Source organism: Chrysemys picta, chromosome 4, assembly GCF_011386835.1.
Source record: "Chrysemys picta bellii isolate R12L10 chromosome 4, ASM1138683v2, whole genome shotgun sequence".
In the NCBI taxonomy this organism is placed as follows: Eukaryota; Metazoa; Chordata; order Testudines; family Emydidae; genus Chrysemys; species Chrysemys picta.
The window spans coordinates 102,781,378-102,804,747 of NC_088794.1; the positions used below are offsets into that span (position 1 = coordinate 102,781,378).

General features: G+C 40.3%; 1 long non-coding RNA gene across 1 annotated transcript; it reads right to left on the reverse strand.

Annotated features, from left to right (window-relative positions):
* Window positions 1-6,103: 6,103 nt before the first annotated feature.
* LOC135983157 (uncharacterized) lies at window positions 6,104-20,824 on the reverse strand. Its single transcript, XR_010600677.1, has 4 exons — window positions 20,659-20,824; window positions 10,341-10,451; window positions 9,724-9,851; window positions 6,104-7,733 (listed from the first exon to the last, which is right to left on the reverse strand). It is a non-coding gene; the product is annotated as an uncharacterized LOC135983157 (long non-coding RNA).
* Between the last annotated feature and the right edge of the window lie 2,546 nt (window positions 20,825-23,370).

Consider the following 23,370-nt stretch of genomic DNA (forward strand, 5'->3'; position numbering starts at 1 on the left):
CCGATGGCAGCTGCTTGAAGGGGCTCAGGGGTTTGGAAAATTAGAATAAATTATAGGGATTTAAATCAGTAACAGAGGGCAGGTGAGACCATCAAAGGTGCATGATGCATTTTGTTTATCACAGCTACTTGCCATATTACACCATTTTACTCAGCTATTAACTCTAAAAATCATAATTTATAGGCAGGACTGATGTTCTAATGATTCTAAATAGATGTGTAGTCAGAGTTTTCATATACTAGGCAATTAATCAATCAGAATACTGAACGTTGTAGGATGAAAGTATTGAGGGGATGTGACAGCTGATGGAAACACTGCAGTCTGATAGGAAGCTTATCTGCTAGAGCCATTTTCAATACATTAGATTTGAATATTTCATTGTTGTCCAGTATGGAGAGCTACATTGAAATAAATAAATGGAGTATATTGGATATGTATATGTTTTCTATGAATTTTAATCATCCAAGCTATATTCAGCCAGAACACAGGAGAGAATACTTAGGTAGAGGTGTGGTTCATTAATATGCTAAGAGAAATTGGTTTAAGGAGGATGTGTGCTCAGATACACAAGAGGGAGGTGAAGGCCTTTAGATATGCTCAAAGCTGTTAAATCTTCTGGGCTACTTTCTGATGTGCAGGCATTTTGTATTCAGTTTAAAAGAATCACTCAGCCAGGTTGAAAGGTTTCTTTACAAAGAGGTGAAAGATCTTTGAAATGCACCATATAACCCATGCACATTAGAAGAAAGAAATCAAGATGCATCTAGAGACAAGGAATGATTAATAAATAATATAAATTTGAAATCCAACTCAGTTTTTGTATTGTTGTTTGGACTAACAGGGGAGGTGACATACAACATGCTCATGAAGATTTTTAAAACCTAGCTTCACAAATTGACAGGGGAGAGTAAGGAGAAGGAATCTCTGGTCGCACACACATACACAGGCCCTGGACAGACCTTTGGAAGACCACCATGGAAGATGCTGAAGTTCTAGCAGCAAATGCAGTCAGACCTAGAAGACAGACAGAACTTTTATTATATGTAGAATCTTCAAGTAGTTTCAATAACATTCTGTGTAACCAAGATGAAAGCCAGCTAGCTAATCATTCCATGAAGTTTTAGACTTTGCTTTTATTTAACATACCTGAATTGGTGGCAGAGACTGTTAGTGAAGGGGAAAAAATCACTGTCAGGCACACAAGAGAAAAGTAACCTAATCTTAACACTCTAAATCAAGAAATCACTTAAACCTCGTGGCTAAAGCACTGGATTGGGAATCAACATCTGGAGTCTATTCCTGCTTCCACTGCAGGACAAGTCAGTTCACTTCTCAAGTATCTCAGTTTCCCCATGGGTAAAATGGGGATAATGATACTGAGCTCCTGTGTAAACACTTTGAGATCCACTTATGAAACAGCTAAACAAGAGCTAGGTATTATTATTTTTAACTCTAATCATGTCTGTAAGTCCCATTTGAAGTCAATGGGACTTAAGTGCTCTGCTTAATAAAATGTGGATCAAAATCTATGATTTGTTTAAAAAAATCATATCTGTAAACAAATAAATACAGCTTTATTAAAAAAATAAACTTGTTTAAAATTAAATTTGAAGTCATGAAACTGACAAGTTTCCAAGAAAGTCAAAGCACTGAATTGGTGGAAATCCCTGACTAGACACATGGAACCAGAGTTTGTTGAAGTGCTAAACCAGCTTTTCTCAACAGTAGCCTCTTCATTTTTCTTCATTTCAGTTTATTCAGTTAGTTCAGATCAATGACCAATTCATTCAAAATTAAGAAACCAGTGGGAGTTGAAAAAACAGGAAAGCTTATTTTCCTCTTTCAATCTATGAATAAAAACTAGGTGTGAGAGGATGAGATCTACTAGTTCTAAAATCTTAAAGGACATGGAGACCAGAAACAATTGGTTCAATTCACTAACTACAAATCCTTGCTTTGTTTAATAAATCAGTTAGTTTTAAATGCAGGATGTATTTTGATAAAATGTTTCTTATGTATTCAGCATATTCAAAGTTTTATTTAATTAATACAAATTTGAAAATACTTTTTTCAATTTTAATTGAATTTTGATTTTCATTCAAAAGGAGCTTGAAACAGAGTATTTAGTAAATAAGAAATACATCATTCACTATTTTCGAATATAATAAAAATATAAAAATTAAGCATCTGAATAAATGTAAGTTAAGCTATTAAATTGCTTAAACAGATAGAGTATCCTCCTGGTTATCAAAAAGCAAATTTATATAAAGGCTATCTTTAGTTGCAAAGCAACACTGGTTAATAACCATTAGAATATGAGACTCAAACTTACTTTAGGAAAATAGTTAAAAAGTACAAATGCAAAACAAGATTTAAATAATCACTTTTAATCAAGGTTTCCTATTTGCTGAATTAAATCATGATTAAATCCACCCTGGCTGAACCTAAGTGAGGTGGAAGTGGGAAAGAGTTAAGAGTTGCACACCTGGTCAAAGGGAAAGAAACTGAATCCTCTCCACAAAAAGTGCCGAGAGAAAGCTGTCCAAGGCTGTCCTGAGGATCGGAAAGCCTGAACTGTCATTCTGACTACATGGACAGCCATTTTAATTTCAAAATACAGGTGGTAGAATCAGGCTTTCCCTAGCTTTCCCTGTGTTTGTACATATTTTGCATTAGTTTATAGAAATGTTCTTACCAGAAAACTTATATTATCAACACAACAAATTTTAAACAAACAGTAAAGAACATCCAGGGAAAGTGAGTTGAACCCTAAAAATAAGACATGATCCCAGAATTGCCATTGCATGTAATAGCTTGGTTTGGCAACTCAGATTCAAGTCACAGAAAACTAGTGCTATCATCAATTTGGGTTGCAAGACTGACTACACTCATGTTTCATTAACTATTATTAATTGTTGTTTATCACACTTCAGTTTTGTCTGGGGATGTGGATTTTTAATTCAGCATTTACTAACCATGACAGACATCTACAAGAGATCTTTGCTAATAATGTATCAGAGAAATCTTATGGTTATCCCTCTGCAAATATACCAGAGAGACTGCACTGGAAAAGAGTTTTGTAATAACCAGAACAAAAATGCTCTTTAGTTTCATAGTGCTGGTGGCCAGTAGTAGTACTGAGACCAAAGATCTGTTTCTATAAGAACTTCCTAGATCTAAGAGGTAGATAATTTTGTCCTAAGAACTCACAAAGGTTTTAACTCTGGATTTCTCTCACCCTTGTTTTTATTAAACAGACTTTCAAAGGAATCTGTTTTCTTATTTTATATTCAGAAGGAGAAAAAACAAGCTTAACAGGCATTAAAGGATCACAAACTCTAAGTAAATACCAAAGAAAATAATGTGCTGATCCACCGATTCACCCCCTTCATTTCCACTTTTGGTTCTCTCTTCTAGACCCACAAGCAATATGGCTTAATCTGCATGCTCATGTGCCCCCTTTAAACTTCTGCATGCATCACAACATCGCCCAATCATGAGGCATTCATGGGACTTCTTACAACTATATCAGCACCCCTTTTAGAATGGCCAAGAGAGGATGTTAAATAAGTGCTTTGCTCCATGGTGTAATACAGCATCTAAGGAAATAATCTCATAGGATATGCACATGAGTTAAGATGGCATCCATATAGGCGACTGTTACCACTGTATGCCACATCAGGGTAAGCCTTGCCATGTAATGGCACAGCACTTTCCCAATATAGATAGGCCTCAAAGGGTCTGATCTTACTGATCAAGCTAATTTCATAGTGTAGACATACCCTTAGTGTTGAGTGCCTTAATGCCAACTTCATAGGGAATTGAGGGTGCTTAGCACCTCAGAAGAAGTATTTGTCACCTTGCAGGATTGAGCTCAAAGAGAAGACAAGTATAGTAGTGTAGGGGATGCTCAGGCAACTCTATCACACTCCCCTTCTTTCTGCACTCAGTTTAACTCTTTGCTGAAGCACAGACCAGAAAGCATTACACAGAGTTAAACTTCTGGGTTATTGTACATAAAATCCTGAAAAGCTAGTGTTAACAGTTCTCAGCCAACATCAGACAGAGTATCTTACAGTTTTTTAAATAAAACAAATATGTGATGCCTACTAAATAGTATAAAACACTGTAAATAGGACTCCAAATACTATGAATAACTTTTAAACAAAAGTTAGACAGTAAATCTACTGGTGTTCCTCATACGTACTTCCCCACTGTTGCTGATACATATATTCAACATTACATCTACACTGCTATACTTTAGCTCACACATATATAAACATTTCCCTTTGATTTTCTCTCAGATAGGATTTCTCAGCCTTTGTAGTGTGACTGTAGTGAGTAGTGAGAATCACCTGGACTCTCCAAAACTTGAGAAGAACGGCAGCCTTTCTGTCCTTTCAAACTCTTCGGGACTCCGTCAGCAAACAAACAGTCTGGGGATTTCCACAATAAAGCAGGTTGAAAAGTTTTCATTGGAATGACTTCCCAACAACAACAACAAAATTAAATTAAAAAGTCCCCTGTTGCAAAACTGAAATTTCCCACCAGATGGCTCCAGCTCCAGGAACTGGAGAGGCAGTGAGAACCGCACCATGCAGGCTGACTCAAGGCTGGGGAGTCCAGTCTTTCAGAGTTTGGGGCTCCGAGGCAGTCCTGCCATGCCAGGGCTTCCAGGCTAACTGCCCTGAAAGCCTCACCTCTAACTAGGGCTCTGCAGCAGGGAGCCTGGAACCCTGACAACCCCAGTTCAAGCCAGGCTCTCAAGTCTTCCAAGCTCCCTGCCATGCAGCTGAGATCCTGACTCTGGCTCCGAAGTCTGGAAGCTGTGGGGTTCCTGGCCAAAGGGCCGTATGCATGGTGGGGCTGCCTCAGAGCTACAGACCTGAGAGCCCAGGCGGCCACAGAGTGAAACTGACATCTTGTCAGTTCCAGTCAGCAGCTGTCAGGATCCAAGGAGCAGACTGTTTAAGTAATACCATACATTGGAGTTTCTGAAACAGAAGTTTTTTCAGGATTTCTAGTTTGGAAGAAATTTGAAAAAGTTTGGATTTTGTTCTGGATTTGTTTGGATTTATTAGGAATGAAACCCAATTTCAAAACTCCTGCAACCTGGGCAATTCCATATTTCAACCAGCTGTATTTGACAGGTACCACCATTTCAGCCCTCGGGTTAACAGCTGAGTGGCCTTCTCAGTTACTGGTAAAATAGAAATCTGTAGCCAGTATCCGAAGTGTCACTCTCTAGGACAATATCTTCTCACCATAAGCCCAGCTAAATCAGGCAAGAATCAGCAAACCCTGACTTCACTGAGCTTTGCTCATGTTCTTTCTTCAACTGAGACAGAATCCCACTTTAAAGCAGTTAGCTGGTAAGTGTAAATTCCATTAGGCAGCATAGTCTCTAGGGGAAACAAATATCCCTTCCCAGCTCTTCTATGCCCATAAAGTACACCACAGTGGACAAACATTATCCTAATGGAGAGCTTCTCTTGTAAATGGAGTTGGAATAGCACTCACCTGTATCCAAAGTAGTACAGGTATTAGAAGCCAGCCCTCACAGCAGACACACCTCTTAATCCTACCTGGAACAGCTGCTGATCTTTAACTCCGCTATTTGTAGCCTTCCTCCCCACACTTCTCCTCCATTGTGTGCTCTGATTGGCTCTGCTCTAAGGGGGTAACTAGGGTACGACCTACCAGGCAGATTGCCCACAATTACAGGTTCTGAGAGAGCTTCAGAAACAGCTACTGAACGTATCCAGTAACTGCCACATCCTATTCTAGGTGTTTCTGGGCCCATATGGCTGAGTTGTCCTGCACGTATGTGGAAACCCCATATACCAACTCAAATCCATGGCTCCGCCTCACTATTTCTCTCCCTTTCTTTGAGCCAAACTCAAATGCTATGGTATTAAGCACAAGTTACACATGCACTCCTTGAGCATGTATGAAAACTATGCTGCCTTTGAACCAATAGACATGGCAATATGGTCATTAATATGTAAGCAAATATCTACCTCATGTAGGAACCTCTTAATATTGCTGGTTTGGGTGTTGTTGCTGTAGCAAACAGTGTGTTTACTCACAAACATTGCAATCAGATTTTTAAATTATTTTATTTAAACAAATTCAAACTCCTGAGCAGACACTTCAGTTTAGCCGGGTTTAAAATCAAATCCCCACAGGGTTTTGAACCATTTTCACTAAGTCAATTAAAAAATACACTGTTAGTTAAATGGCTGCCACTTTATGTGTAGACAGAACCTAAGGTCATTTCCAGCCCACAGGAAGCATTTAATTTTAATAACATATTTATGGATATTCTTTTTCCACAACAGTTATGTAACATCACTAAGTGCTTTACAAACATTAATGAACTTAGCCTCATAACAGTCCCATGTGAGATGTTATTACCCTCAGAGTGCATAGTTTAAGAAGTGAGACAGAGAACTTAAGTAACAAGAACAAAATCAGAGGGGCAGGAATAGACCCAACATCTCCTGCTTCCCAGTCTTGTACTTTAATCACTACAATGCCTTTCCACAGGTACATATTTTCAAAATAACAATGACGTTAACTTAGGGGTAATGTCCAGTGATGTCCATATGAATCCTTACATCATTTTCCTAAGACATGGATAGAGTTTAACCCAAAGCTATACATTTCTTTATTTCTCCTAAGCTTGAGACAAGCTGTTTGTATGTATGCTTGTTAGAACACACAGAAAATAAATGAATGCAATATCAAACATCTACATCAATATCACCTACTACATCAAAGACCTTATAGCAAAGCAGAGAAGCTTTTGCTGCATCCCTTGATGTCAGAGTTTTGAAGATTTCACCCCACCATATGCTTTTCAGCCTTTGAATGTCACAACTGTAATAATTGGTACATGGGCAAAAGAATGAGCTGAGCAGAGGTTGTCAGAGGAGGAACAGAAATTTCACAAGGTGAAAAGAAGTTCTTGGTAAGTGACAGATAGATATAGGAGTTGGCTGGGATGATTCTTAAGCAGGGGCAGGAGGAAGGTTATGGTAACTACATGCTGAAAATAGAAAAATACCATTAGTGATGACTTCAGCCAAAAAGCCATCTTCGGGATGGCTCTCCAAATTAATTATTCAGCTGGAGAGTTATGGGTGTAAAGGGATGTGCAAAACTGCACAATTCAAAAATGGCCTGTAAGAAAGAATTACCTTTTTCCTGACTAAATAGGCTATGATTATTGTTTTCAGGCACAGAACAAATGCAGGATCTTAGTTATCAAATGTAACAGGTGATTGACACAGGATAAACACAGTTATAAGCATTTGGTGGAAGTATGAGTCACATCCAGTGACATATAGGACACCACTGCAAATTGTGACCATGGCAATACCATCCAATAGCTCATCATCAGCTCATTCATTCAGGACTTAATCCATGGTCTGCTGAAGTCAATGAGAATCTTTCCATCAACTTCTGTTGGCTTTGGATGAGGTCCTAAATCAGCTGCAAAGCATAATGGGTCTGAAGTATAATGAACAATAAAGAAAACTGAATCAGTCACTAGGAGAAGGAAAAAGGAGCCTTCTTTGGAAATATATGTTTAGGCAAAGTGTCTGTCATGATGTTATAGCATCACAACCAGCTGTGAAAGAAGGGGAGGCAACAGAGCCTTGTTTTCCTCTTTGGAAATCTGCCATTCAATGGAAGAGTCTAACAAGCAACTGCAGCATCTGTAGAATCTGGAGGATAAGGAGAAAATGAACTTCAGTTTACTGGCATCTGCAAACACCAGCAGATCCCACAATACATGCAAGACAGACAGTGAGTCTTGTTAGCCCATCCAGTATATGGAAGCTACATAGATTATCTGTTATTTACATTGTCTAGTCATAGTCAAGAATTTGATTGGAAGAACTTATTTATTCTCCTAAGTTATTAAGTTATCCTTATGTATGGTATGTACTTTGGTTATCTGAGATCTTAAATAGTCCCACCGGTCAATCAACACAGCAAGCACAGCTCTAGCATCTCTCATTGTGCTCCAGCTCTCCAGTATAGTGCCAGCATCTCTCACTATGCTCCAGCTCTCCAATACACCTCCAGCATCTCTCACTATGCTCCAGCTCTCTAGTACAGCTCCAGCATCTCTCACCATGCCTCACCCCACCCCTCCAGTTGGGGTGCTTCTCTGACCTGTTTATCCTCAGGTTTGACTCTAGCTATTGCCAGGAGACATCAGCCAGCTCACCCCTCCATCATTCCCCAGCCTTCAGCCCTCTCTGGCCCTTTAGCTTCAGTTCTCAGGCTGAGAGCCTGGATCCATCTTCCTCTTCTGCTCTCAGGCTTTAGCCCTCTCCTGACATGGCTCATGGGCTTGGGGAAGTTTGTGGATGATTACTTGAATGCCTTCTTTCACCAGCCAGATCTAGATCTATGGCCCAACTAGGGAACTCTCATCACTCCCTCCTTCAGGGATATCCCCTCCTTGCTCTTAGTCCAACTCAACTCTTATTCTCAGATTCATCTCTGGACTCTCCCTCTCTCTAGACTGTCTACTCTCTATGGGTTCTGAACTCTCTCTCTCCAAACCCTCATTTATAACTCCTTAGGGCAGCCCTTCTGGGTTCATTACACCAAATGAGGGTACAGCTGGACTGGAACAGGAGAGTTGGGCCCAGTTTCATTTACATCCTGCTCAACAGGAAAGATCCATTGCCACCAGATGGCGTACTGTGGGACATTTAAGAGAACAAAAAGCATTGGTTGTTCAGCCTCCCCTCCCAAAGAAAATGAATCATGAAAGTGGATTCCTCCCATCAGCTGAGTTTGCATCTCTGAGCACAAGGGAGGAGGGGGATAAAAACCTCTAACAAGAAGGAACTTTATGGCTGTGCTGCTTGGACTCTGAGGCAAGGTTTTTTAGGCATAAGTAAGAGATCTCCAGCTGCATAGCACTAAAGGACATATTGAGCTTACTTATTATAGAAGCCTGTATTACCTTTTGAAACTTAAGATTGTAACTCATTTGTGAATATGTTCACCTGCTTTAATCTTGTAAATAAGTCTCATGTCCTTTTCCTATTTAAGGAAGCTGTAGATAGTTTATTATAGAATTGGCTACAAATGTTGTCTTTGGTGTGAGATCTATGGTGCAATTGACCTAGAGTAAGTGACTGGTCCTTTGGGATTGTGAGTAACCTGAATATTGCTGTTATTCTTGGTATAAAGGACCCTCTGTCACAAAGGTAGACTCAAGTGGGTGGCAAGATAGATGAGAGTTCTCAAGGGGACTGTCTGTGAGTCCAAGCTAAGGCTACTATAGCTTGGACTGAGGAAGTTTACACTGGATAATTGGTTGGTGAAATGTAAGTATAGAACTCACAACCAAGGCTGGTATTCTTGGTTGGTGCTCTTGAGTCACTGCAGACACCATTATGACCTCTTTTTCTATACAGCCACCAGGGAGCTATCTTTATAAAACTTTCTGACTGAGGCAAAACATGCCCATATATCTTAGTGGCAGGTGAATGCACCTGTTACATATCCTAATTTTAGACACCACAGCCCATTTTTAAAGTGCAAAATCGGAACAGATTGTCAATCTGTAAAGGGGAGTGAAGGTGGTATATTAGAGTGTTGGTTGTCAGTCACAGTGGTTGTGTTGGGTATTACAAATTGTGGTTATAATGTACAAATGACAAATAATGAAAAAAATGAACAGAACAATACCATAGGCTGTGATGAATCTGCTGCACAGTCTTACGTCAGTGAAAATGGTGTGATGAATCTGCTAAGGAATGAGTCTCCTGCTCTCCTTCATGCACTGGAAGGACCTAAGTTACCAGGTTCCATGGCAGCTGGGGAAACAGTTGACAAGGAGTAGGTCAGAGAAGCAGGTTGTCTATTGGCACTAGAGTGAGTGAACAAAAGGCAGATGGGGACCGAGGATGATGGGGCTGAAGAGAGCTGTTCCTAGGTAGCAGGGCTCTGGTGACTGAACTAAGGTTAATCTGCAGAGGGAGGTGCCTGTGCGCTGTTAGGTGTTTAAGATCAACAGAATTTATGCACATAGTGTAGATAAATACCACTGGAAGATACATGACTCCATGTTACTGATTTATCTAATGATGGAAACTGCCCTTCTTGCAAAGCCCTGAAATTGGCTACCACTCAATCACAGGACAAGAAGTCTGTATGTCTGGAACACATCCACAGGGGAACATGGCTTTGACAAGCTTAAAGCAAGTATCTCCAGCTCCTTCTTCCTGCACGGCTAGCTCAAATTGACTACCACCCATGATAGAGATTTATATAGAGAGCAAGTTCCACCCGCTTGTTTTTATTACCTCAAGTAGGAGGAGCTTATTCTAGACATGCCGTCCATTCCACCTTAGGTTCTTAACGCCACTTAAGCACAGCGCCAGGTTCAGAGAGCAGAGCCGTCGGTGGCAGGTCAACTTTAAAAATAAAAGGAGAAAGAAAAGCAAACAGATGAAAGGGTGAGAAATAGCAAATGCTGTACTAATGGTACAGCTTCTCTCTGGCCTCAGTTCAGAATTAAGAGTAAGAGGAGAAAAAACAAAGCAAAACATGCAATCCTTTAGGGCTTACTGGGACAAGGGGCATTTCAGTTTCCTTGCCAGCGTTTTTTTGTTGTTGTTTTTCAGTGCCCCATATTAAACAGCTTCTGATCTCAGTTACATCAGTATAAATGTGAAGTAACTCCATTGAAGCCCATAGATTTATCCCAGTGTAACTGAGAACCAAGTTATGACCCTTCCTGTACATTCCCATAGAGGTTTAGTTTAGTTTCATGCATATTTCAACCTGAAATTCCTTCCTTTCCATATGTTGGAAATAATTAGATTTGCCTCTAGTGTTTTAAGTATTTTGACATTAATAATGTAAATACTGTATAACTCCAGTTGCTAATTTTCTGTTAGAAGACTGCACTGTAAAGCAACCTAATTTACTCCAACGGCTGAGTCATTGTTGTGTTGCAAGAATCGCCTGTGTACTTGTTTTCAACTGTTGTAAACTGTATCTAGCTGGTATGTTGATAGGTGCTTTTAGAGATCATTAAATAAATAAGAAGAAAATAATTGGGTCTCCATCATGAGGTACATATTACTCAAATTACGAGAGTAACTACACAGGGGAGTCAGGCTCCGTGACACATTGCTTGTGACCTAGAACTGATCCCGAGATGCTCCTTTCTGTGAAGTCCCATTTTTTATGTTCATATGACTCTACAAGTCCAAGATCTAGCTCTGTCTGTTCCTTTCAGAAATGGAAGTGCTGAAATGTATATTCTTCTGTATTTTCTGTGGAATCAAGAAGTAATGGAAATCTTCCAATTTTTGCAGGCTCAGGAGCATTAGATAAGCATCCAACTATCCTGGGTTTTTACCATATCAACCCTGACCTCTCTCAAGGCCCAATTATCTGTTTCTCGATTCCTGCTCCTTAAGCCACCTTTGCATCCCTGAATTACGAGGCAGCGAGGAATATGTGCAAACTGAGCTATAAATTAAGCATTCCTGAATCTGCTTTAATTTATCATGTCCCCCAATTGCTCCTGGGAGCCATAGTGCCATGCACTCCAGACATGTTCCCTCTCTGTGTCTTCTCTGCCCTACCCCCAACCTTCAACTCCAAACCTTTGATCTGCCTTTTCTTGGGGGTGATCCCTATTATGTCAACTCTGCACTGGCTAGGGAGGTCCCCTGCACAAGTCATATTTTCTCCTCAGGGAGCTATTTCCTTCCATTTCAGGTTCCTGTACCCCATCAGAATGGTGTAAAAATATCTCAATATGACAGAGTATCAGGCCTACAGTCTTAATCATTTAACTAATTATGACTAGAGACGGCTAAGCAGATGCAAGTAAAATAAGAACTGGTGCTGACTTATTCTGGTTTTGGATGAGAACAGAAGCTGAAATAGTAAGGGGCTGTTTGAGCGGTATTTCTGGAGCAGTCCAAAGCAAAGATAGATTACAAAATTTGCAAGAAAGTCTGTCCTCGTGAGATTGCATCCTGATTTTCAGACCAAAGCATCTCAGATGCATTTGAGAATTTTGTTTGAGTGCCTTCCTCCAGCATCAAAAGTTTAAGGGTTAGGTTACATTTTAAAGAGTGTATTCTCCATGCGGAATGCCAAGAAATCTACATGAGGAAATTGCCAGATTGAAGGGCAGAATGGAATGAAAAAGGCCTCTTGCTTATTTTTACCCATGAACAAAGAGTTAATTACCATATGCTCTGAACCAAGTATGCTATTGACAGGGTCTCTTTGGATTAATAAAAGGATATTTTTGGAATTTTAGGCTTTAGGAAAAATAAAGAGCATCTGAGTCACTCCCCTTTATTCAGGTTAATTACCACAACCTTGCTTAAGACTCTCTGAATAATAGAGATAATTTCAACAGATCACACTGAAAAAGAAAGTGGGTAATTATTATGGAATTTAAAAGGGATTTAGGAAATATATGAAGATTTGACCAATAAGATAAAAGACTTTCCACAACAATATATCTTTAGTGCTTTTCAGAGCCTTTGTCAGCAAGAAAAGTTCAAAGAAATAATTATCACTTTCTCAGATTAAAAAAACAATAACTTTCTATTCAAACAATTTTCTTCATCTAGTCATTTGTAACTGGCTACATGAATTTTGGGGATTTTTGTTTGTTTTTCCTTCTTATGAAGAATCATGTACTGGTCACTTCCAGAAGATGGTTATTAGCCAGCATGGACATGAGGCTTCTCCTATCCAGTCTTAAAAACCCTGGGCCCAATCAAGAGCCCATTATCATCAATGAGTGCAATTCCATTGATTTAATTGGGTTTTGAATCAGGCCTCCTGTTCCACTTTTACTAATCAGTTGTGTGTGTGTGTGTTTACTGCTTTATTTCTGGATACCTATAGCCAAACCATGCCCTCCTTGAATTAAAAATGTACAAGTGAAAATGTTTGACGTGTCTCTGTGCACTGCAATGGAAGTGATATTTATACTGTATCTGGTTTGGATCATGTTCCATTTGCGGTGGGAGGACTGTTGTCCATCCAAACCCAATACAAGAAGTGTTCCTATTTGATTTTGTCCTCTATTATTTCTCTATACTGCCTTTCCATGTCCAATATGCCTTATTTATTCCCTCCTCATCCAGATGTATGATTGCCACACTATTTGCTTTTCACCACACCTCTGAACCCAAATTATCAACTGGAAAACTGCATCAGCTGAAATAAAAATTCTGCAGAAAGACCAGAGTTCCAAAATCCACGTGATTATTCAGCTAATCATTCTAGTCAATGTAAAGCTACCTGGAAGACTTCAACTCAGACTCCTACATATCACACAAAAGGGTTTTGTTTATATCAAGTTAGTATAAAAACATAAGAGAATCTAGGTTGTATTCCCTGTCAATGTTGAAAATGTTAGATTTGTATTGGCCTGGAGGTGCTTACATAGACAAACTCATAAGTTAATCACTGAGTGTAAATGGAACATGAGGAATCCTTCTCATGATCTTTTAACTCTGAAAACACAGGACTGTACTGACAGCTCCTCTAGCCAATAGTAAAAGGACCCTAGACATACTGGAACACGGCTACCACTCTGAAACCTGGAACAAGACAGACACTCACATGCAAACACACAGCCTTCACAGGTCATCCTGGATGTGCCTATTATACATTTTAGTTTTATGCTCCATTCATAGGGCTTCATTGTGACTACATTTGCATAGGTGCCCAAGGGCGGGTATGGGGAGCCCTCCCATTATGCATCCCATGCAGAAGGCAGTCAAAATGACAATGCAAAGAGGGCAGGCCAGCACAAATAAATAAGGGGATACAGCTGGATACCTCTGCCCATTCATTAGTAGCTGGCAGCCAGTGTATGTACTGTTTCTTTAAATCTGTAGCAAGAAGCTGGTGAAGTTTCTACAGAGAAGCTCAGCTGTGAAGCAGAAACAGAAATAGAGTGCAGCTTTAGGGGGAATACTGTTTCAATATTGCCAGCACTTTTAAGACCTATTAGATTAAATAAAAAATTCTGGGTAAAAGTTTGCCTTCAGGGTACACTCAAGTCATTTTGCCACTAACTTGCTGGATGACCAGTTCACCTCTCTATACTTCAGTTTCCCCATCTGTAAAACAGAGAGAAATGATACTGGCCTCTTTTGTAAAGCTCTGAGATCTCTGGATAAAAAGTGCCATGAGAGAGCTAGCTGCTGTTATCATATTTTCAAATTTATCTCTGCAAGTATGAGGACTAGACATATAATTAAAAAAACAACAAAAGCTCAGATTCTCATTTCATCACTCATCTCAGGGTTTAAGTAAACCACCAAGTATCACAAGATTTGCAATAAAATTGCAAGAGGTGGCAATATTAAAGTTTTCCCTATTCTAATACATTTCCTTGCTCAATGTCAGGCGAAAGTGACTCTGTGATTGTTTATCACTGTTTCGAGACAGCTAGCGCTGTGGGAGAATGCATGATACACTTTTAGACGGCGCAGTAGCTGTCTTTGAATGATCTCCTTCAGCACCTCCAGAAATCTTCGGACTCCCTTTGTCTTTTATAGGCACAATTCCTCTGGCAACTGTCACTTGGGTGTTATATTTCTGCATTCCCCTCTCCCTAACTGCGCAACCAGTGCACTGCTGTCTCTTGAAAAGCTACAAGAAAGCCACTAATTAATCCATGACAAGAAATACTCACTATGTGAGCTTTCAGAATGCAATGCTAAGCAAAACGAACCAGCTTTCTTTAAAAATACAACTGTAAATGAAGTGAAAAACTACAGTAGAAGAGAGAATGAAGAGATGTTTCTTTCCCTTTTTCAATAAGGTGTTTTGTTAATGCTGAAGGATTAATGTACTGTAATGTTGAATCCAGATACTGTTTTTCTGTTTGACTAGTAATGAAGAAGAGTGCCATCTAGTAGCCACTGATGCAAACTACATTCATTATGGAGCCACTGAATTTGATTACTCGTAGGCATAGCTTTTCATTTAATGCAGGACTACTTAACATTTAGGGTTTTCTTTAATTTTGTTATGAACTTGAAGAGGTGCCTATTTCTGTGGAAAATGTCACTAAGGCCTGGCCCACTTTCCCAGTGAAATAGACCAGTTTTCAAGCAAAGTGACCGGGAGTGGGGAGTCGATTTTTCAAGCAACAATGACTTTTACATTACAAAGATACAAAATTGCATCTTTTTGCATGTTTGCAGCATGGAAAAAAGCCACTGGGTAAAATTGTCCAAACACAGCAACATTTGAGATGCTGGGGGAGAGTGTCTAAAATTATGGGTCAGTAGGGTGACCAGATGTCCCAATTTCATAGGGACAGTCCCGATTTTTGGGTCTTTTTCTTATATAGGCTCCTATTAACCCCCCCCCCCCATCCTGATTTTTCACACTTGCTGTCTGGTCACCCTATGGGTCAGGCTACCGGGGAAGCAACTATTTGCATCCAAAAGTCTGTTAAAATTGCACATTCTTTCACAACTTTGATATTGTATGCTGTGAATAACCTCCAATTCATGATTAAAGCAGGAAGGTGTCTGTAAAGGCAAGATTCTGAAATCACTGGGGCTCTAGACAGGTGCAGGGGACCAGCAATGCAGATTTGAGTGCAGGATCAGGGCTGAAATATTCTACAACTTCAGGTGCTGTCTGATTTTTCACCTACTTGTGCTTCAGGTTCCCCAGCTGTGAAATGGGGATAATGATGCTTACCTCCTTTGTAAAGCACTTTGAGATCTGTGAATGAAAAGTGCCATGTAAGATCCAGGAATTCATTAATATTTCTTATTATTGCCCAAAAGATGATACAAAGAGAAGAGAAAATGAGGGCTTGGTTAGTTGTACCTAACTATGCATTACTTCATGAATTTGTCAAGAAATCTGTAATGATCCCTATTCATCATAGCGTAAGGGAACTGTTGTCCGCTTACTAAAACTCAGTGGGGGTTTCTTGATTGGCAGCTCCCCATTCCAAAAGTAAGGGGAAGGGTCAATGGGAAATCAGGACTCGGCGATTGACAGTCCCCAGGGGCAATGGGGAGAGGCCATTGCTCCAGGTCAGCCTGATTGATGGGGCAGGCAGGCTGATGAGGGTGTCAGGAGGCCATGGCGGGGGGGGGAGGGGGAGTCCTGTCCTTTGTGTGAGCTGGAATTGCCTGGGTCAGACAGAGTGAGGCCTAGCTAAGGAGAGAGCAGGGGCCTGAGCTGAGCTGGGGAGCAGAGCCGTGCCAGCCAGAGAAGCAGCCCAGGAAGCAGGTCAGTGCTGGGAGTAGAGCCACAGCAACAAAAGCCCAGAAGCAGCCCAGAGGGCAGACCTGTGCTGGGAGGAGAGCTGTAGCAACCAGAGCCAGAGGGGCCAGAAAAAGCAGCGCAGGGAGCTGGAGCCAAAGCAGCATCAGTGCTGAGGCAGAGTGGAGCTGGGACTGGAGCAGTCCGGAGCCAGGTGTGGTGAGCAGCTGGGGAGAGTGAGAGGGACCATGAGCAGCGGGCCCAGTGCAGGGAGACGCCCCAGCCAAGAGACCTTGCTGGCCATACGTGGAGTGGGATCGTAACCCTGATGAGGGGTGATGGTGACACTGGGAAGAAGGGTCCTGCCACCTAGAGCCTGAGAGCGTGTGGCCACTGCCACAGCAAGTGTCTGACTTGCAGCATCCCTGCAGCACAGCCAGGGCCTGAGAAGCAGGCCTGGGACTTGTGAGGAACAAACTGTGAACTTCCATTACATTCCAGAGACTGGTTGTGATATCCCTATGCCACAGAGTGGGGTTGTGTGTTTTCCTTTAACCTTTCCCATTTTTCCTTGTTTTTAAAAATTGATTGCCGTTTAATCAATTGTATTTGCTTTGAACTGTATGTAATGATCAGTGGGTCAGGGAAGTGCCCAGTGCAGAGAGAGCACTCCGGGGTAGGGACACCCTAGCCCCTTCCTTAAGTGACCACGACAAGGTTGGGGGTCAAGCCGCCCAGGAATTCTGGGCCCAGCCTTGTTGGGGTTATGAGGACTCTGCCACACAGGAGAGTGGAAGGGGAGCCCTCAAGGACAGGTAGGCCTCTGGGTAAAGGACGTGGGAGCGAGGACTCGGATCCTTTCTCTAGCCCACTTCATCGGGGTAGTGTATAAGCCAGGAAAGTTCCCCACAATAGCAGGCCTGTTCCTCCACTTACAATAGCATAATTGGTACTACTAAATTAAAATAGTGCAGGCTAATACTTTGATGTGTGTTTATGTTGCATGGAAGTGACCTAAGCATATTACTTTTATTGAATTAGGATTTAGATGTAATATTGACCAGATATCAGGGAATTTTTTCCCCCTGCAGTTGAGATGATTGATTTATTTCAGAGATACAATTTTTCTATTTGACAATGAAATAGGCTATTTCTACCTTACTGTTACATTTCCCTGAAAGACATATCATGAAATCAAAACTGCATTCCAGTGCTCTTAGGTAATAGCCTAGGACACAAACTCAGGGATCAATAATAGAAAAACCTAGTCCAGAAAAAACCTAATTAATCTTCCTGAATGTTTTTTTTTGAAGTTCCAAAGGATTTGTAATTTTATCTTCATGATTTTCCTTTTCCGAGGCCCATTCCCATCTGTGCTCCAGCCAGCATCAGAAACCCTAGCGCTAAGAAAACAAAAAAGGAAAGCAAACAAATGCAAAACAAAACAAAACCCCCACACTACCTTGTTGGAGTATTTCAAATCTAATGGGTTCAGATAAACTTTGGACAGGAATCTTTTGCCATCTTATTCTACCTTCTGAACTTATTTGAGCTTCACCAGTCATTAGTCAAGTATTTGAGTTTTTTTTATATCTCCAGAGAGATTCATAGTTGCAATTGAAAAATATTAATCTGGTGCTAGCCGTATATTCCCATTAAGCCTAGGCAAAGGAACCTAAGGAAGTTAAGCACATAAATACCATTTAATTTTAATAAGAGCTGGAGCCCTAACTCTAGTAGATGCCTTTGGAATTCCCACCTCTAATGTGATTAATAGTTAATAAATGTAGCTCTAAATGCACTTTTAAAAGCAGTATTTATCTGTCTCAGTAGTATCTATGGCTGTGCTTCACTCATTTTTATAGTTAGCACAAAAGCAAAAAGGCCTTTTTTAGCCTCTAATGTTATGTTAAAGAGTGGGGTTATTTTTCTCTTTTTAATTATACCCTTTGTATGGCTACTGTTAGATCTTGACACATACGGAGGAGTGTGGTCCTTTCCACTTATTGATTATGTGCACTTAGCTTTCTGGGACCGACTCCTATTTCTGTTAATTATAAAACTAAAATTTTTTCTTCTTAAGAAAATAAGAGCCAGTAACTAATTTCATTTAGGGATTATTTCATGTCTCCATCTGGTGTAGAGGTCCATTCGGGAGATGGGAATACTTCCTCACAATGAAGAGTGGGAGGAGAAGGAAGAAAAACTAAGAATGCAGCATCTTATGACCCAAGTGTTTCTGGTAAGAGAAGAAAAGGTAGGTGTTTCACTTAGATAGTCAAAGTCTTTTGGAGTTGAGAAAACAAGAGCCTGAACTCCCTGTTTAGGAATTCTCTCTCTCAGGGTGTCCATGAAAAAGAAAACCTCTTCCTCTAACTACAAAGTTTGTGATGCTCAAAGCCCACAATGAATCTTTCAGTGATGGCTCTGGACATTTGCGATATCCTTTATTTTAATAATTACCACCTAGAGGAAAATTATGGACCCCAAGGCACACAAATATCCCCATGCAATCTGTGGGCCAATCTCTGTGCTTAGTCACACACCTGAACCTGATGCCTCTGGAAATTATGCATTCATATCTGACTAAGAATATCCCTCCACTAGCACAAATAGCTTCAAACAGGATGCAACAGCTCTTACCACCTTGGCCCTCTTCCTGTCAAGAGGAAACAAGTGTTTATTAAACTGAAGTTCAATGAGTGCCTATATAATTTGGCACTACCATGATTTCAGGGGCTCTGGGGCCTTGGATTTGCAAATCATTAACATTGTCTCTTCCCATTAGTGCTTTTGAGCAACTTTCTGGTCAAGGATTTCTTTTTAATAGTTATAGTGCATGAAACTACTGCCATACAAGAGGCCTAGCTTTCTTGGAACACTGGGATTCTCCTCAGTGGCTGTCAAGAAGCCACCAGTGCATGTATAAAGGATTGATGGAGACCGTGTAGGCCTTTTGGCACTGCAGGGGAAAAGAGTCCTTTCCAGAACTAAGCAGTGAGACTATGGCATCAATTCTAGAGGAGATATCTGAGAAAATTCATGTCTTTATAGCTAGCGCATTGCAGAAGCAGGACTGTCACTCCCTACATACAGCTTACCATCACAACTGTGGGAGGGCTATGTGGGAAGAAAGCCTAGCTATTGGTGGGAGTGGCAATCTGTCTCCACCGGTGATGCATACATGATACTTTTGCTTCTTGGGACAGTTACTAGCTACCTCTTGAACAAACCATTGCTATATTTCTCCACAGCAAGCAAACACTTAGACATGCAATAACAAATCTGGGTGACCTAACTGGATCAACTGGTCCATCCTTTGGACTTTTCTGCTCCCAGTGAATTAGTGCTGTACAGTTCCCATCCCTCATGAAATCATTCAGAGCATGATGATATACAACCATGTACTACCCACTGCTCCATGAAAGTTATATCAGAAAAACGCGATCTTTATGTAGGCAGCTTCTCTTTCATTGTGCAGTGGGAAGACACACCTGCATCTAGTTGGGCATGGAAGACATCACCTTCAAGAGGAGGCTTTGGCTCAGACTTATTGCTGACAAATCCCTGTTACTTCAAGTTAAAGTTTGGGGAACTTCTCTGGGTTAAGTATCAGGGGGTAGCCGTGTTAGTCTGTATCCACAAAAACAACAAGGAGATGCATCTGAAGAGGTGAGGTATTTTTACCCACAAAAGCTTTAAATCTGTCTTTAAGGTGCCACTGGACTCCTTGTTGTTTCTCTGGGTTAGTTCATGAGTGTGCACATCAAATACACAGAAGGGAAAAAAGAGTAATGAAGCCAAGCTGCGCCTACTCTTTGCCAACACCCTGACACTTTGCATCTTGCACTTGCTCCTGCATAAGGAGTGGAGATTTGGCTCTACAGGATTGATTGTAGAATGCCTTTTATTTCATGCTTTTCAGCTGATTTGCTACAGGAAACCATCTCCATGCTTACCACTTCTGGAATCTCATTAGCTGGGTATTGAATTAGGCAAGGTGTCAGTCCAGAATAAATGTGTTCCTGGAAGTACATGCTTTTAAATGCTTCTGTATGTCACATTCACAGTGTAAAGAAATGTTGTTGGGTAAACATTCAGGAGGCATCCTATTTTATGGTAACTGAATTAAACTTTATGAAGAGCAATTTCAAAGTCATGAGTAATTGTTTCAGCATTTCCATTAGAATTCCCTGTGTTCATGGGTTTATAACTGGCTATAAAAATTCACAACAGGCTTGACATATAAGGTCAAACCATAGAAATACATTCATTTTTAAATAGTGGAAGTGTTATTTAACTGGCTTTCTATATTCTTGTAACAGAAAACAAATCTGATCAATGATTAGTCCAGACTAAAGATTATTTTGGAAAACCAAAACAGATTTAACTTACCTTAAAAAAATGAAACATTTTGCTGTCAAGCATTTCATGAGAATTTTTATTTTGTGGCTCAACCACACATAGAGTGCATTCAGAATCCTAATGAACTAACAATGACTCCTCTTAGGCTCAGTTACCACAGTGATGAGCATGGGAAAGATAGTTGAGACATCAGGATCTGTGAATTAAGCAATATTCTGATTACTGTTGACCTTGAAACCATAACATGAATCTGATTAAACATGCTCATTTCATGAATTTTAAATGTCTGTACACAGATTTTTTTAATGTACACATGAAAAAGCTTTGAATATATTTAAAAAAAATGACCAGTCACCTACATGTCACTTTCTTACAGAAACATTTCTCAGACACTTAACAGGTTGGTGAGAGGGATAATAAATGGTGACTAGAAACTAGAAAAATATGAGTCTTTCACTTGAAAGAGACCCTGAAAAACTTAGTACCAATGTAGTAATTTTTCCTGAATAGCTAGACTGATGCCTTCTTGAAACTTTTTAAAGGCTGCTGTTGAAAATGTTCAATCAGCAAGGGTGTTCAAAAGCTATTTGCTTGTGCTAAATACAAAAAGTTAGGTTCAGATGAAGAGTCTGGTTTAAAATTATAAATGCCAAGAGTGAAATCTGAAGCTCAAGACCAAATTCAACTCATGTAATTATTGAAAACAACTGAGTTGCACCTACTTACCTCAGAATTGAATTTGACTGCCAGTGCTTAACTTTACTGTATGCAGTGAGAGCGGCGGTGGAATGGAGGTTTAAGGTTGAACTTTAAATTTCCAAGTGCTTGTTATTATGCTAGATATTTTCCACATTATCATCAACATAGTGTATGATTTGAAATACAGGAATAAGTGGGGAAAACTGACATGGACAATAACATCTGTCATAATTTGTACTGTAAATACTTATTAAGGTATACCTGACTTAGCTGGCTGTTAAACAACTGTAGTGCTACAAGGCCGGATTTAGGGGCAGGGGACCTAGGCAACTGCTGGGCTTGGGGTTGCCAGGCTCAGGGTGCTGTTTTTGTTGTGAGAGACAAAAGGGAAAATAGAATGTTTGAAGTAAACTGTTGCAGATCACTGACTTCAAATTTTTGGTCTCAATTGTGGTTTGGCATGATATCCTGTTTCAAGTAAACGTTGTAAGCAAGGCATTACAAACTCAGTTGATGGACATTGTGACTGCTACTACTTTGATGAGAAGCTGCCTTGATTTTGTTGTGGGCCTACAGAGAATGGATTTGAAGATACCATCACTGCTGCCAAAGAAATGGTGGAAAACTTAGAAGTTGAGTCTGTGTTCAAGGAAACTCTTATTTAATCAGAAAAAGAGAGAGTTTGGTTACAAGGGCAATGATCAGGTTATGGGAAGCTTGGAAGAAAAATTGAAGAGGGAGTTTTTTTGCTTGCTCGTTGACACTGCTTGACTATTCATTGAAGAAAAAATTGGACAAATGAAGCACCATGAAAAGGCCTGGGTTTTTTTGCATGACCTTAGTAAGCTGCTGTGGACAGGAAAACACCCTTGAACAATTGTACAGATCTTCACCAAATGCTGATACATGGGAACTGTTTGGACGTCGGTGATAAAGACCGCTATGTTGAATTGGACAATATCCATCACATTTTGCCACACAGGAAGCATTCTCCACTCCAAGTTCTCCAATTCATTCATGATGCAGAGCTGAAGGACACTTTTACTAACGTTTGGTTAGCTTTGAGTTAGCTGCTCATGCTGCTGGTCACAGTTGTGAGTGATGAGCGCAGCTTTTTGAAGCTCAGTCTCATTAAAACATATCTTTGATTGACGATGGCCAATGAGAGACTGACATCGCTTGATATTGTATTGCTTGAAAATGCCATTGGCCAGTCTTTGGATCTCTCTGACACTGTGCTTCTGTTCACGAGGGGAAAGGCAAGAAAAGCGACCTTTTGAACTGAAGGACTAGGGCAGGGGTTCTCAAACTGGGGGTCAGGACCCCTCAGGGGGTCACGAGGTTATTACATGGGGCATTTCGCACTGTCAGTCTCCACCTCACACCCCGCTTTGCCTCCAGCATTTATAATGGTGTTAAATATATTTAAAAGTGTTTTTAATTGATAAGGGGGGTTTCACTCAGAGGCTTGCTATCTGAAAGGGCTCACAGTACAAATGTTTGAGAACCACTGGACTAGGGTTAACATTCTAACGCTGTCACCTACTGTAACACTATTTAATACTGGTCCACTCAATGTTGGTGCACAGTTCAATTTCTTGATGTTAGTACATTTCAGTTATTCTTAAAAATTAAGAAGTTTCTATAAGCTTAGAGGAAACATTTTTTTAATTTCCTTATATATGGCATGAATAAATACAGATTAACAGATCCTAACATGCAAATTTATTGTCTTATATGACAGGGATAAATCATGCATGCAAATCATGAATCAAAGTTGTGAAATGGGCTACAAATGCAATAAAAATAAGGTATTCAAAAGTTTAACAAATGTGTGTGTGTGTGGACACTAAAGATGCTTCTCACATGGGCCATTTGGTTTAGCGCCGGCTCTATAGTACTAGGCAGATACCCTTGAAACCACAGATATACTTACAAAGACCTTAAATGCTTCTCTCTAAGCCACTCTTCTTCTGTGTAAAGTTCAACCATTTCTTTACTTTTAAAGCTTTCCATAACCCTGCCTACATCTCTGTCCTCTTC